Source organism: Cupressus sempervirens, chromosome 2 (genome assembly GCF_028749045.1).
Source record: "Cupressus sempervirens isolate cs-2001-9-10 chromosome 2, ASM2874904v1, whole genome shotgun sequence".
NCBI lineage: Eukaryota > Viridiplantae > Streptophyta > Pinopsida > Cupressales > Cupressaceae > Cupressus > Cupressus sempervirens.
The window spans coordinates 735456352-735469387 of record NC_143119.1 but is presented as its reverse complement, the minus strand read 5'-3'; the positions used below and the strand labels follow the sequence as shown (position 1 = coordinate 735469387).

The 13036-nt window shown below is 32.8% G+C and overlaps 1 pseudogene; it reads left to right on the top strand.

Annotated features, from left to right (window-relative positions):
• The first annotated feature begins 4846 nt into the window (after positions 1 to 4846).
• On the top strand, positions 4847 to 8521 carry LOC149575476 (class V chitinase CHIT5b-like; annotated as a pseudogene).
• The last annotated feature ends 4515 nt before the right edge of the window (positions 8522 to 13036 follow it).

Sequence of the window (13036 nt, the reverse complement as noted above, 5' to 3'; positions counted from 1 at the left end):
ACCCTGATCTTAAGTCAATTTTTGAGAATTATACAACACCATGTAATTCATCAATGAGTTCATCTATGTGTGGTATGGGATACCTATTTTTTATGGTCTTCTTGTTTAGAGCCCTGTAGTCTATACACATTCTCATTGTACCATCCTTTTTCTTGACAAGTACTACAAATGATGCAAATGGACTAGAGCTAATCCCATGTCCAGGAGTTCCTTAATATTTTTTTCTATTTCTTCCTTATAACCTCTTGGATGGTGGTGTGGAGTTGTTATAATTGGTTTGGTACCCTGTTCTAACTATATAACATGCTCAAAACCTCTATCTAGTGGTAATCTCAGAGGAAAATCATTGAAAATTGTACTATGCTTATCAAGAGTATTTTGAATTTCAAAATGGAAATTACCTTGATTCTTTGGAGAGCTTGTTGGATGGATTGTGACTTCTACTGTCGATGCTACTTGTCCTCTTTGAAAAGTCCTCTCCATCCTCTTTGTAGTGACCACCTTAAGTGCTCCATTTGATAAGCCTCTCAATAAGACTTCTTTCCCATCGGAATGAAATTTAAACTCCATAGTTTGATGGTTCATGTAATAGCCTCCAATAGAGTGCAACCATTAAACACCCAATACAAGATCTGTCTCCCCAATGCTAACAACATAGAAGTCATCACATAACTCATAATCTTCTAAGGTCATCTTGAGTTGTTTCACCACTCGTGTGCAAGGCATAGTGAATCCATTAGCTACAGTAACATTGAATCCTTCAAAATCTTTTGCTTTAAGCCCTCTTTTCATGATGAATCCCTCATCAATAAAATTGTGAGTTTCCCTACCATCAATAAGAACTGTCAACCTTTGCCCTGCTAGTACCCCTCGAACTTGAAAGGGATGGTATCTTGGGACTCTTGATAATGCTGCTAAAGTACCATCCTTGCTGATTTCTTTTTCCTTCTCTTCTTCTTCCTCCTCCTTAATGTGATGAAATTCCTCATGCTCATCTGAATTAGATTTTGAAGAAACTTCAATATAGTGCACTTGACCTTTCTCCAAACATCTATGTCTTGGAACCCATGGTTCTCTACAAGTGAAACAAAGCTTTTTCCTTCATAATTCACTCGTAGTCTCTTTATCTACCTTCTTTTTTGCTACATTTATCACATTCTTTGATGGTAGTGTTGGAAAAGTTTTTTTGTGAAAATTCCCCTTATGTTGCCAAAGATTTGGGGGCTTTTGATTAGTGAATGGTTTCATAGGCACACAAGTTTCAAGTTTCTTTTGATAGCTTCTTGTAAGGTTGAGGATGAGAAAGCCTTAACCAGATCCTTAATAAAATCTTCCAAACCATCAAGAAAAAGATAAACAATCCTCTTTTCACTCATATCAGGTACCATAATAGCTAGTTTTTGAAACTCTTCTATATACTCATTAACTGATTTGGTTTGCTTCAACTTTGAAAATTCTTTAAAATACTCTTCATCATCCTTGAGGTCAAATCTATCTATCACTCTTTGACTGAAATCATCAAATGTAGTTACCTGATCATGACCTTGAGTAGTCATTCCATGATACAACCAATCATAGGCTACATCTTCCAAGTGTAGACTTCTGAATTGAACAACATCACTCTCCTTCATGGGGTTAATTCTAAAGAAGGTTTGTAATTTTTGTAGCCATGCTCTAGCTGAAATTTTATTTGTTCCATCAAAAGTAGGTGCTATAAACTTGCTTATTTTATTTTTGAGCTCTCTTCCACTTATGTCATGCTCCCTCATGTACTCTTTCTTGGGCATCAAAGTGTTCATCATATTCACATATTCTCTAAAATGAATTGAACTACGAAAGTCATAATCTAAGCCATTGTAAGTAGCTCTTAATGCAATCAAGTTACTTGTAACCGCTTCCATAGGACTAAGAGTTGGATTTCGTACCGATGGCTCATCTGTAGGTAGGAAAATAATTTTTTGTTGATTTAGAGGGTGTGGCTTTTAGATTTGTTGGCTCCTCTAAAGTGCTCCCTTTCTCATTAGTAGATGCAACTCCTTGAAGTTTTTCTATCAATATCTGCAAAGCCTCTCTAGTTTCTGCCAAACTATCCACTGTTTGCTTCTGAGTATTTTGGATGTCATGGAATAATTTCTTTGCCATCTCATTTGGGTTATCCATACTTTTTCCTTCCTTAGATTTTGTACTTTTACTTTTAACTAAAGGTTTGATCAAATTTTCTTTATTCTTTTCTCGTTGCAAATATCTCTTTTCTCTTTCACTTAGTTGCATACAAACTTCTACAAACCCTGAGGCTAGCAAGATCATAGCTCTAATACCACTGTAATGTCCCCTTTCTAATTTTTATATGATATTTAAAGCCTCTAATCAAATTTTAAAAATCAAACAACCAATATTTTAAAAGATCAACCAATTTCTCAATAAAACCCAAATTGGGTATGCCCGAAATAGTGCCAAAAACTTCACAGCTTCACATATTATTAATAAATCTGAAAGTAGACATTTTAAAGAAATTTTTTCTAACATAATGGCTCAAAAAATGATATTTCTAGATCTGTATAGAGTTTACACAACAACTCCCAAACGGAAGACAAAAACAATGCTCATTGGGCTCCCGAAGACAACACAAAATAGCCTAGAAACACTACAAAACACTAATAATCTATCACAGAAGTATAACCATGACCCAATACATGTATTCAGCTCTATTTTAAGATCTACATATTTTCAATACAGTAGAAAACCAAACTGATATGAAATACTCAACTGGAAACACCAAACTCTTACAACAAACACACCCGAAAACTCACAAATTTGCACTATTCAACACAAGGGAAAACTCTACATGAGATTGCACATGCAATGGCCTCAAACTACCATCCTTAGCCTCCCTAAAAACCTAAAAATTCTCATCCTTAGGTCTCCTTCTCCACAGGTTTGGTAGCCTCTAAAGAACAACAAAGCAATGAGCAAAAATCAAGTTCTAGAATGAGCTCGAAATGCCTCCCAATCCCTTAAAAAGAGGGAATTACCCTAACTCATGACCAAGAGGGGTCAATAATACATATTTTAATAATAATTTTTATTTATTAATCCATTGGTTTCAAAAAATTAGCTCCTTTTGCCGAAACTTCACTTTTTGAGCCTGCTTGCCTTAGCAAAAGTTATTATTTTTAATTATTTGAAAAAGGGGACATGAAAAATATCCATTCATTTACAGCAAAAAAATAGACCCTCTATGTAGGTGCAATTGGAAAATCAATTTTAATTCTACTAAAATACAAATTAGAAATAAATTAAAATTTTAACTTTTTAAAGTTAACCGTTAAACTAGAAAGAGAGGCATTTTATGTTAGTTTGTGGTGACTGATCAGGGAAGTACTATACATACTTCATAAATTATTTTTTGGGCTACTATTCACCAATGGTGGGCTAATATTTGCCAATGGCTAATATTCGCCAATTGGCTATTGCTTAAATTCGCTAATTTATGGCTGACATTTTGTAACTAGTTTTAACCCTAAAGTGGAAAAAATACTTGTATAAAAGGGCTTAGGGTTAGGGATTGTTTCATAAGGTGTGATGAAAAAATTGGTTATGGCATAGTATTGAGCTGTAAGGGATTACAAATAATAATCACTAGATCGTAATAATATTGGAGTGGAAGGCTTCCACTCCTGCAAAGGAGACTAAGGAATAAGATAAGGAGGTCCCTAGTCAACATGGCCCTATGGAGACTGGTGAGGAGGAGCTGATGGACGGGGAGGAACAAATTGATAAAGTTGGGTCCCTGCCATAGGCCATTGTTGAAGACACAGATGACTTCCCAAAGAGGGAAACCAAGCTCTCCTTCCTGCATTCTGCCAAACTTAAAGTTGATTCTTGGATTTATAATGAAATAATGGGGTTGAAGAAGAAAGTGGAAACCTTGCAACATAACTAGGAGGCTAACCGGGCTATCATCAAACACTTGGAGGTGCAAATGGGAGACATCCCAAAAAAACTTAAGGATTATGAGCAGAATCTTATAATGCTTATCAAGGAAAGTGGAACAAAAATGGAGTAGGTAACTTCAAGCATATGTGTTGCTGCGGCGAGCCTAGGAAAAATAGAAAATGAAGAAACCATATCTGTCGAGGGTCCTAGCAAGAGGACAAGACAAAGTTTGAGGAAAAAAGCCTTGATTGTTGCTGCTTCTTCAGCTGCCAACTCCATCCAGGATACGACTAAGATTGGTAAGGAGGGAATAAAGAGGATCATAGAGCTATAATAGTTTCTTGGGGTCTTCTTCTCTAGTTGGGTTGTTGTTAAGGTCCTTTTTACTGGTTGTTACATCCAGTTCTTGTGTTTGGTCATGATTTTTGGGTTTTAGTTTTAAACTGTATTGGAGGTTCCAGTTCCTTGTAAAACCTAGGTACTTTATTTGGACTATGTTTGTGGTTTTAGGTCCCTGTAAAACCTAAGTTTGATGCTGCTTCTAGTAGGTTAAGGACTCTTTTCTTGATGGCTGTCTTTATTTTTCCTTTTTGAGGATGTGAAATGGTTTCGGGGTCCCTTCAAAACCTATTTTTACCGTAATCTTAAAATATTGGACTTTTTGTTTGGTGGATGTAGCCTAGGGTTTGGGTGAACCACATTAAATCTTGGTGTCTTGTTTTTTTTTCTGATATTGTTTATATTTGTATGTAATTATTATTTTTGTTTGAGGTTTAATCCTAATATTTATAGGTTCAAAATCAAAGATTCATCAATCGTTTTACAGTAGAAGGGTCAACCAAAATGTGTATCTTATCATACCATTCACTCCCAGTAATTTCTTTTCCATCTCCATAATGAAGCCTCAAAATACATGACTATACTACTTCTAGTTGTACATTTACTCTTTTGCTCGATAAAGGCAATATTAACAAGAGGTTGTGTTTCATCAAATGTTAACGTTGTTTATTGGTTGTCTTTGATGACCTCATTTGTATTTCCTACCTCCATTAATGCAACACTATACTCTCACATCTTTTATGCCTTTGCCAATATGAATAATCAACCGTTTCAATTGGAGGAGCAAAAAATGATGGCCCAATTCTCCACAATAGTACAACATAAAAATATGTGTAAAGACACTCATCTCTATTGGAGGTGGAGGATTGAACTCCACTACTTTGTTATCATGGAAAGCAATCTAATTTGGTGTGCAATGTTCATAAAATCAACAATTTCCCTTGCTAGATGCCATGATGTCACAACCTACCTCCCTATAACCCAAATAAAATGGCAATTTTATTGCCACATGGTTGGGAAAACTAACTACTTGATAGTACAATTAAGTAGATAGAAATTGTGATTTCATTTTGAATGGATAAGGGGGATTTGGGTTTGTTATGCATTTAGAGAATTATATATATATTCACTGTTATGAATCTCAGGGAAAACAACAGACACAATTGACTAGAGAGCTAGAAAGATTGGAAAAAAGATTGGGGGAAAGGGGCTTTGGCAACAATTAGTTATATCAGGTTCCCTTTTCTTTTGTATTGTTTCATAATTCACATGTTTTCAATGTTTATTCAATATGAAAAGAATGCTGGTAGACATCGATAGAGATTGTCTTAAATTGTGGCATGAACATTATTTGTGTTTTGAAATGGATGGCTTTCCAGTGTTTCCTCTATATGACCAACCACTTGTTAATGTCATCGTTGATTTTTTAACATGTGTGTTATTTTCATGAGAAGATTTTCTAGAGCTCGATTGTGTCACAATTTTTTAAGCATCAACATTTCATATCACACACTTTTTTTCTCTATTCTCGTGCACTCCTCATCTTGATGATGGATCACTATGTGTAATCTGAAACATTGATGCTTAAAAAATTGTGACACAATCAAGCTCCAAAAAATCTTCTCATGATATTACTAATGGATTGTGGAAATCAAATGACATTAATGTGTGTTATTATTTTTTCCTTCATTAACCAATTTTTGGAATTGGGAGTGGATGACATATCTTACATATTTGGTGATGATAATGCATTGTGTATGCATAGACCTTGCCTAGTGGTAGAAAACCAAGCACATAGGATATCTTTGGCTATGATTATTTCACCACTTAAAATATGAAATTTTGTTTGAGATTTATTTACTTTCTCTGTGATAATGATAACACCTAAAGTGATTAGTCACAAATTAGAAAGTTGGTTCCTCCAAATAATTTAATTCTTATAGGAGACAATTTTATGAGTGGGGTGGGATTTTCTATTTCAAGTCCACCACATGCACATATAAGTTGGGCTCAAAGTTAGCCATTAATAATAAATCCCAATTACAATGTGTTTAATTTCAAGTATAAAATAGTGAATTCACTAGATACAAAATGTGGTAGTGGTAAATTTTCTCAATGGAGAATGTCAAAAATAATTTTAATGTGCATCTCAACTTCAAGTAACAGTATCAGAATTAGTTATTCTTTTTTGTATTTGATTGTCTTGTGTCGGGACAAACTCTTATGGAGAATCTTTCCCCTTTCCCAATGACACCTATATATGAAGTCGGTGAAGTTCATTCTAAGTCCAAATCAAAGTATATTCTTTATGGAGTTGAAAGAAGAAAAAAACTTAGTTAGAGTAGGAAAATAGTATAACACCTAATTAGTTATGGCTACTATGCAAGGTGAACAAAATGTTGTTGAGTTTAGATTGATTGAAAATATTGAAGATTACAATAGATTATGGAATGAAAGATGATAATAGATTTGCATTAAAACTTTTTGGCTCATCTTGCGAGTAAATCTCTGAGACTTAAGGACAACCATAAGATATGTATTAACCAACTAGATTCATTATAACCTAAGTTGCAAACAAAGATCCAACTTAAAATATGTACCAATCAAATAGATTCATTGTATTGCATTTCATGTGAACAAAGATGTTGCTTAAAATACTTCACTATTATAATTAGAACCATGTAAACATGGTTTGGTGAGTGTTCATCATTTTTACTATGTTGTTGTAAGGGATGTCACATTTTTACTCTCATGAAATTTGTTGCAATATATTGAGTAGTGTTTTGATTAAATGCTGGCATGGCATATACCTGCTAACCACATTATTGTAGAAAGTAAATTGAAAATCAACAATGGAAAAGTGTAGTCAACAGATATTTGGATATCTACCCTCTTAAATTTAGGAGTATTACTTGTACTTTTAGTACCAAATCCTATGAAGGTAGAATCTGAAATAAAAATTGAACATATAGGACAATGTCCATGATCGTATTGGTGCATATAGTTATGTATGTTATTTTCAAAGAATTATGTATTCATTAAAAATGTTGAATAGCCTAGAATGCATTAAGTTCTTTAATTAAAATTGCTATGTTTTATTTATATCAAAAATTAGAGAATATTAAAATTGGTTTGATTGTTTTATTTTTGTTTCCACATAGAATATAGTTGTTAGAATGAAGTGTGTTTTTTTTTACTGATATAGCAAAATGATAGGAGATATAATCCTTACATACTCAAACCATAGGGAAACTACTCCTAATGATTAAGTATATGCTTCGTTAATTCATGTATGAGTGATTTTTAGAACTATTTAAAAAGGGTTTCAAGAAAAAGATGTATTCATTTATATTCTTTCATTGATCAAAATAATGGATGTATTTTCTATTGTTGTTATATGTGGTGGTGCATTTTCATTATCTTCCCTTGTGAATGTACTTTTGTGTTATCTATTTTGTGTTTTCATGTGTATGAAGTGGAATAAAATGGTAAGATGTAGGAATGGATATATTCATAATGATGTTATATTTAAAATTAGACGTGGATATATTATGTAGCACAATTCCATTACACCTCTTAGTTTTACTTGTTTAGACTTTCTTGATGTCAGGTTGGGTATCTTTCATGTTAGGAAAGATTCTAAGGAAGCTTAACAACTTCCTAGTAGGGTGGTAAAGCACTCCTACAATATTCCCACCCTCTCATATCCTTGGACAAGTTCTAGAGCCTTTAATAGCTTGGTCGATAGGTTTGGTACATGATGATATTCCAATGACTGATTAGTTGATTGTTTAGAACATTTTATTTTATTTCCTATATATATAGTTAAATAGTAGTTAGAAATTATCGTTGACTGGTCAATTATTCAAATGACCTTGACTCTTGTAGACTTTCCACATTTTATGGAGATTGTTGATGTGGAATTGGTTTTGTAGGGGTAGTCTTTACACACACCATCCACAACCTTGAGCTCGATTAGAAGTTTTCCAATAATACTATTCAAATGGATAATTTGGGGAGATTGTTCTCTAAGTGGAGACATACGATAAATCTAGAGAGAACTTGGTCAAGGCAACCTCTACTTCTTCTAACTACAGCCATGTATTTTGTACAAAGACTCTTCTTATGGGGCAAGAAAATAATTTATCTAGTGGCCTCCATCACTGATAATATGGACTAGGTTAATCTGATGTGCTTCAACTATTACAGCTTGTGGGACACGTCTGGTATGGCCACTTTTAAATAGTCAAGGAAAAAAATAAGCTTGGAAAAAGCAAGTTAACTTTGTCTATCTAATAGTTTTGATCTATGAATCAAGTCTTAGTGTGTGATATTTAAGTCATCCGATCTACAAGGGAGGCTATGCAATGCTTTACAACTATGAAACTTTTAATGTTAGTGACTCTAGATCTTGGAACATAGAGTCATTCATATTTTCCCTCTTGGATGTTTTACCAAATGTTTAGAAATAGTTGAATTACTCCAAATTGTTGCTCCAGAAGTATTACATGCATACAATGATACTATATGGCATTAAGGTTTTGTCAACATTACAATGGCAAAAATGTATAACTCCTATTCTAATTTTAAAAAATAAGCCCCACAAACTTTATTTAGCCATCTATAGAATTTTTTAGCAATTTAATTTTGGGTTTGTAATTAAATTGTTTATCTACACTTTATATTAGAAAATTCATGGTTAAAGATTCTAACAAACTTAAAGAACTACTAACTTGTAGCATGAGGTGATTGATAGAATGGAAAATGAACGCAAATCCAACTTTTTTGACCTTATCCATACTCCTTTTTTGTGTGGCAATGAATTCTAAACAAATTTGGTCATGAAATGTTATAGTTGTGTATGTTGAACAAACAAATAGTCTTAATGAGATGTCATCGCATGAAACAAATTAATTGCATAATTTGTACAAAATTGATTTTGTGGTACTCTAATTCTAGTTTTGTGCAACCAAATGTAGGAAATGCATCTTATTTCTATTAATTTCAAGTGAACTCAAGTGAGTCAAACGGTTACAACCATATTCCAAAAATTATTTTCCAAATTTAAAACTTCCTAAATTGTCAAATAGTTGAATTCATCAAACAAATAAGTCCTTATTTCTAATTTAGATTGAAGAAAATGGAACTAAAATATCTATGGCTTAGATTATAAGATAATATTCTTGGAAATAAAAATAAATAAACAAACTACAACCCTTATTTTTTATTAAGAAAGAAGGAGATTGTTGAGATTATATGTGTTGGATACATTGTATAATATTGTTTATATTGTCTTTTTTCTATTTTATTATGTAATGTTGCACCTAGGAGCACCTAGATGGACATGCAATAAGGAAAGATTGTTGTGGAATGTTCTTGATTAGTTGTATTGACACATTGTGATAATATTTGATATAACTATTTTATATTAGGGAAAAATAAATTAAATTCTCACTATTAAATGTGGGTAAATAGGTGTTTGGTAGCACATATTTTAACATCTGGTCTATGTAATACCACTTGGTGGTTTTGTGGGAGATTACTTCTATAAAATAAACCACAAAGGTAGTCATTGATGTAAGACAAAAGAGATGAGTTAGCCAAGGGAGCATTTGTGAGGTTGGAAGCATGGCATGAGATATATGGAATCATGTTTGTTCACATAGATTGCTTGGTTGTGGCTATGGCTTTAAAGCTTTCCACCGTTGTATTGCAATGACATTTTTGTTGATTTATAGCTAATCATGGATGGTTTTGGAGTTTGGGATTTTCCTTTCAATGAGAGTTTCTTAGGATTTTTGGAAACTACAATTGGAACAATTGTTATATTGTTATTGATGTCAAACCTTACTAGTAAGACATTTGCTAATAGTATAGAGTGTCATATCAGTTGATTGATGAAGAGTTCTTGAAAAGAGAAGATAACAAGGTGAACTAGTAAAGTTGTTGAGTAAAGAGTAGTAAGTATGTTGGAATTATAGTGGGCATTTGATCAATTAGTCTTTGACAAGATAATGTGTTGTTTGATTATTGTATGAAGTGAACAAGAAAGATGAGTTGAAGTGTAGAAGAATTTTTGAGTAAAACACTAAGATTGACCAAGTGAAAATTTACTAGGTCAATGAAGAAGTTGAAGCAAAATATTAAGAAACTTATGAGATAGCCGAGAAAATAGTATTAGTCAAGTGATAGTTATGGTTGAGCAAGGTGAAGGAGAAACTAAAGAAGCAACCATGCGCAGAGAAGGCTGAGCAAGAAAGTATAAGTTGAGCGAGACAAATCATTAGAGACCAAGCTACATAGTGATGAATGAGTGTTAGCATTTTAATAGTTAGTAAAAGAATCAAGTTGTGAGGTAGACATGGTTGAATTTATGAATTGGTCAAAATGCATAAATGATAAATATTGATGAGTTGGTGTATTTAATGCATGAATTGAGTTTCCTAACTGATCTAAGGCAAGGATTTGAAGAGAAGTTTCTAGAAGTTTGAAGAAAGGAGAATAAGGAAAAAATAATGGCTAGATCCAATGAATTTGATCAAATGCTAAGATCTACAATGATGTTGAAGTGACAGAAGATCAAAGCTACCTATTTGAGGAGGAATAAGAGATGTTTTATGGTTGTTGATTGGCAAATTTGTGAAGAATCTATGAAGAATAAAGTAGTAAAAAAAAAAGTGAGAAGTTGGTGAAGAGTGATTTCTTAAAGGGTTCTCAAGTAGATCAATGATGGAGTATATGATGAGGTTCAATCAATGAATTAGGAATGAGCTGAATAGAGATTTGAATTTGCAAAGTGAGTTGTATTTAATCATATCAAACCTAGTTGTTAATTTCTAACCATTGTGGCAGTAAAATCCTTTAATCAAGGTTATTCTAAGAGTCATTGTAAATCCTTTAATCAAGGTGACATTCTAATGGAATGATTTAAAGACCTCTAACAAGACCACTCCTAACAAGGTGGTTAAATCCTTTAGCAGGGTAACACCTAATAATGTGTTTTGTAATCTTTAATAGGGTTGGCTCTTAAACAAGCTCACTTCAAAAGAGTGAAAAGTGGTAGCATTTTACTTGGTCATTTTTCCCAAATTGAGTTTCCACATTAAATCTTGGTGTCATAATTGTATGAATGTTGTTTTAATGATGCATGTTATTTATTTCTTTGATTCGAAATATACTACATAGAGAACTAATGATGAGATGAATAAGTTGGCTTATTGATGAGTTATTATATTGGATGAGTTGATTAAGTTGTTAAAAGTTGAATTGGTACATCTGGACCTGAGGATAACTGATTCACTCCCTCCCCCCTCTCAGTTATTCTATCATTGTAGCAATAGATATCAGAACTTCAATGCTTATAAGGAATTTTTAAAGGATCATAAGCTAAAGATCAAGATGTACAAGAGAGAGGTACCTGAACCAAACAAAGAGAACTTTCCTACATGGAAACAATTGATGAGATTGCATCTATTTGGAGTTGAATATTTTGCATTGTACTACTTGGAAAATGAATACATTGAAGTGCCTATACCCATGACTATTGAGAAAAATAAGAAGTAGGAGCACAATCAAGTGATGATAGATCTGGCATGTAGTGCCTCTTATGTTTGTAGTTTGTACCTTATTTATTTTAATTTGAGAGATACTTGATACTCTTTTTATATATACTTTGAGATGATTTGAGGGTCAGATGTTATACTTTGGTTTTAGTATCATAGATGCTATACTGCTATGCTATTCAGTTTATCATATTTACATGTTGATGCTATTTTGAGGTGACAATATGTCTATGATGATATATGGTATTTTGGACATATCTCTAGTTCTGTTATGTGATGGATTTTATGCTATGGGCATTTACTTTATTCTTGTTTCATTATGCTTTATGTGAATATGAGTGATGCAAATGGTTAAATTAATTATTTAATGCATTTATTGCTTTGACTATGATATTATATGCAATTTCACTTGATCATGTGTTTTGAGTGCGCACGAATTATATCCCTGGTAGTGGCACATGGAGTTAGTGATTCAACTATTCATATTTTACCAATGTCATCCCTATATGGTCAATGTATCCTTATTTTAATTATTTAATTAAACCTTTCGGTGATTATTAAATCCAAACTCATCTACATTATATGATTAAATCAGTGAGTGTGTCTATGCATTTAGAGGTTCGCATTGTCGCAAAAGTCATTAAGAAAATTTCTGTGATTTTGAGTTTTCGGGCTTTAAATTTTATTGAATTTAATTTTTGGCAGCTTTTCCATAGATGAATTCCTATTTCTAGGAATAACCTATTTTCATTTGGGGCTATTTAAAGTTTAGCTAGTCTAACTGGCTATTTGCCCTAATTGATTATTAACTGAAAAAGTGAATAAGTATTAAAAGAGGAATTGAATTCCTCATTTCTCACTTTTGAAAAACACAAAATTGAGAGCTTTTTTGAGAATCCTCTTTTAGAAGATCATGTTTCTATTCATTGTGAGAGCTATTGGTGTGGGATCTTTGCAAGTTCAGTCTCATTGGATCTGGTTCGGGTAGACCTTGCTTTGTCATGATTTTTGGCAATTTCAGTAGACAATTTATTTTATTGTGTTGTTTTTATTTTCAGCCCCTTTTACTATCAAGTAGGGCTCTCTTTTTTTCTTGTTTCAACTTAGATTTTGTATCTATTTTTAGTAGTTTTTTGTTTGGAGGCCAAGAACTAGAGTTCCCCTCCATTTTTGTTTATTGGTTCTGCCCGGTTGGTTAC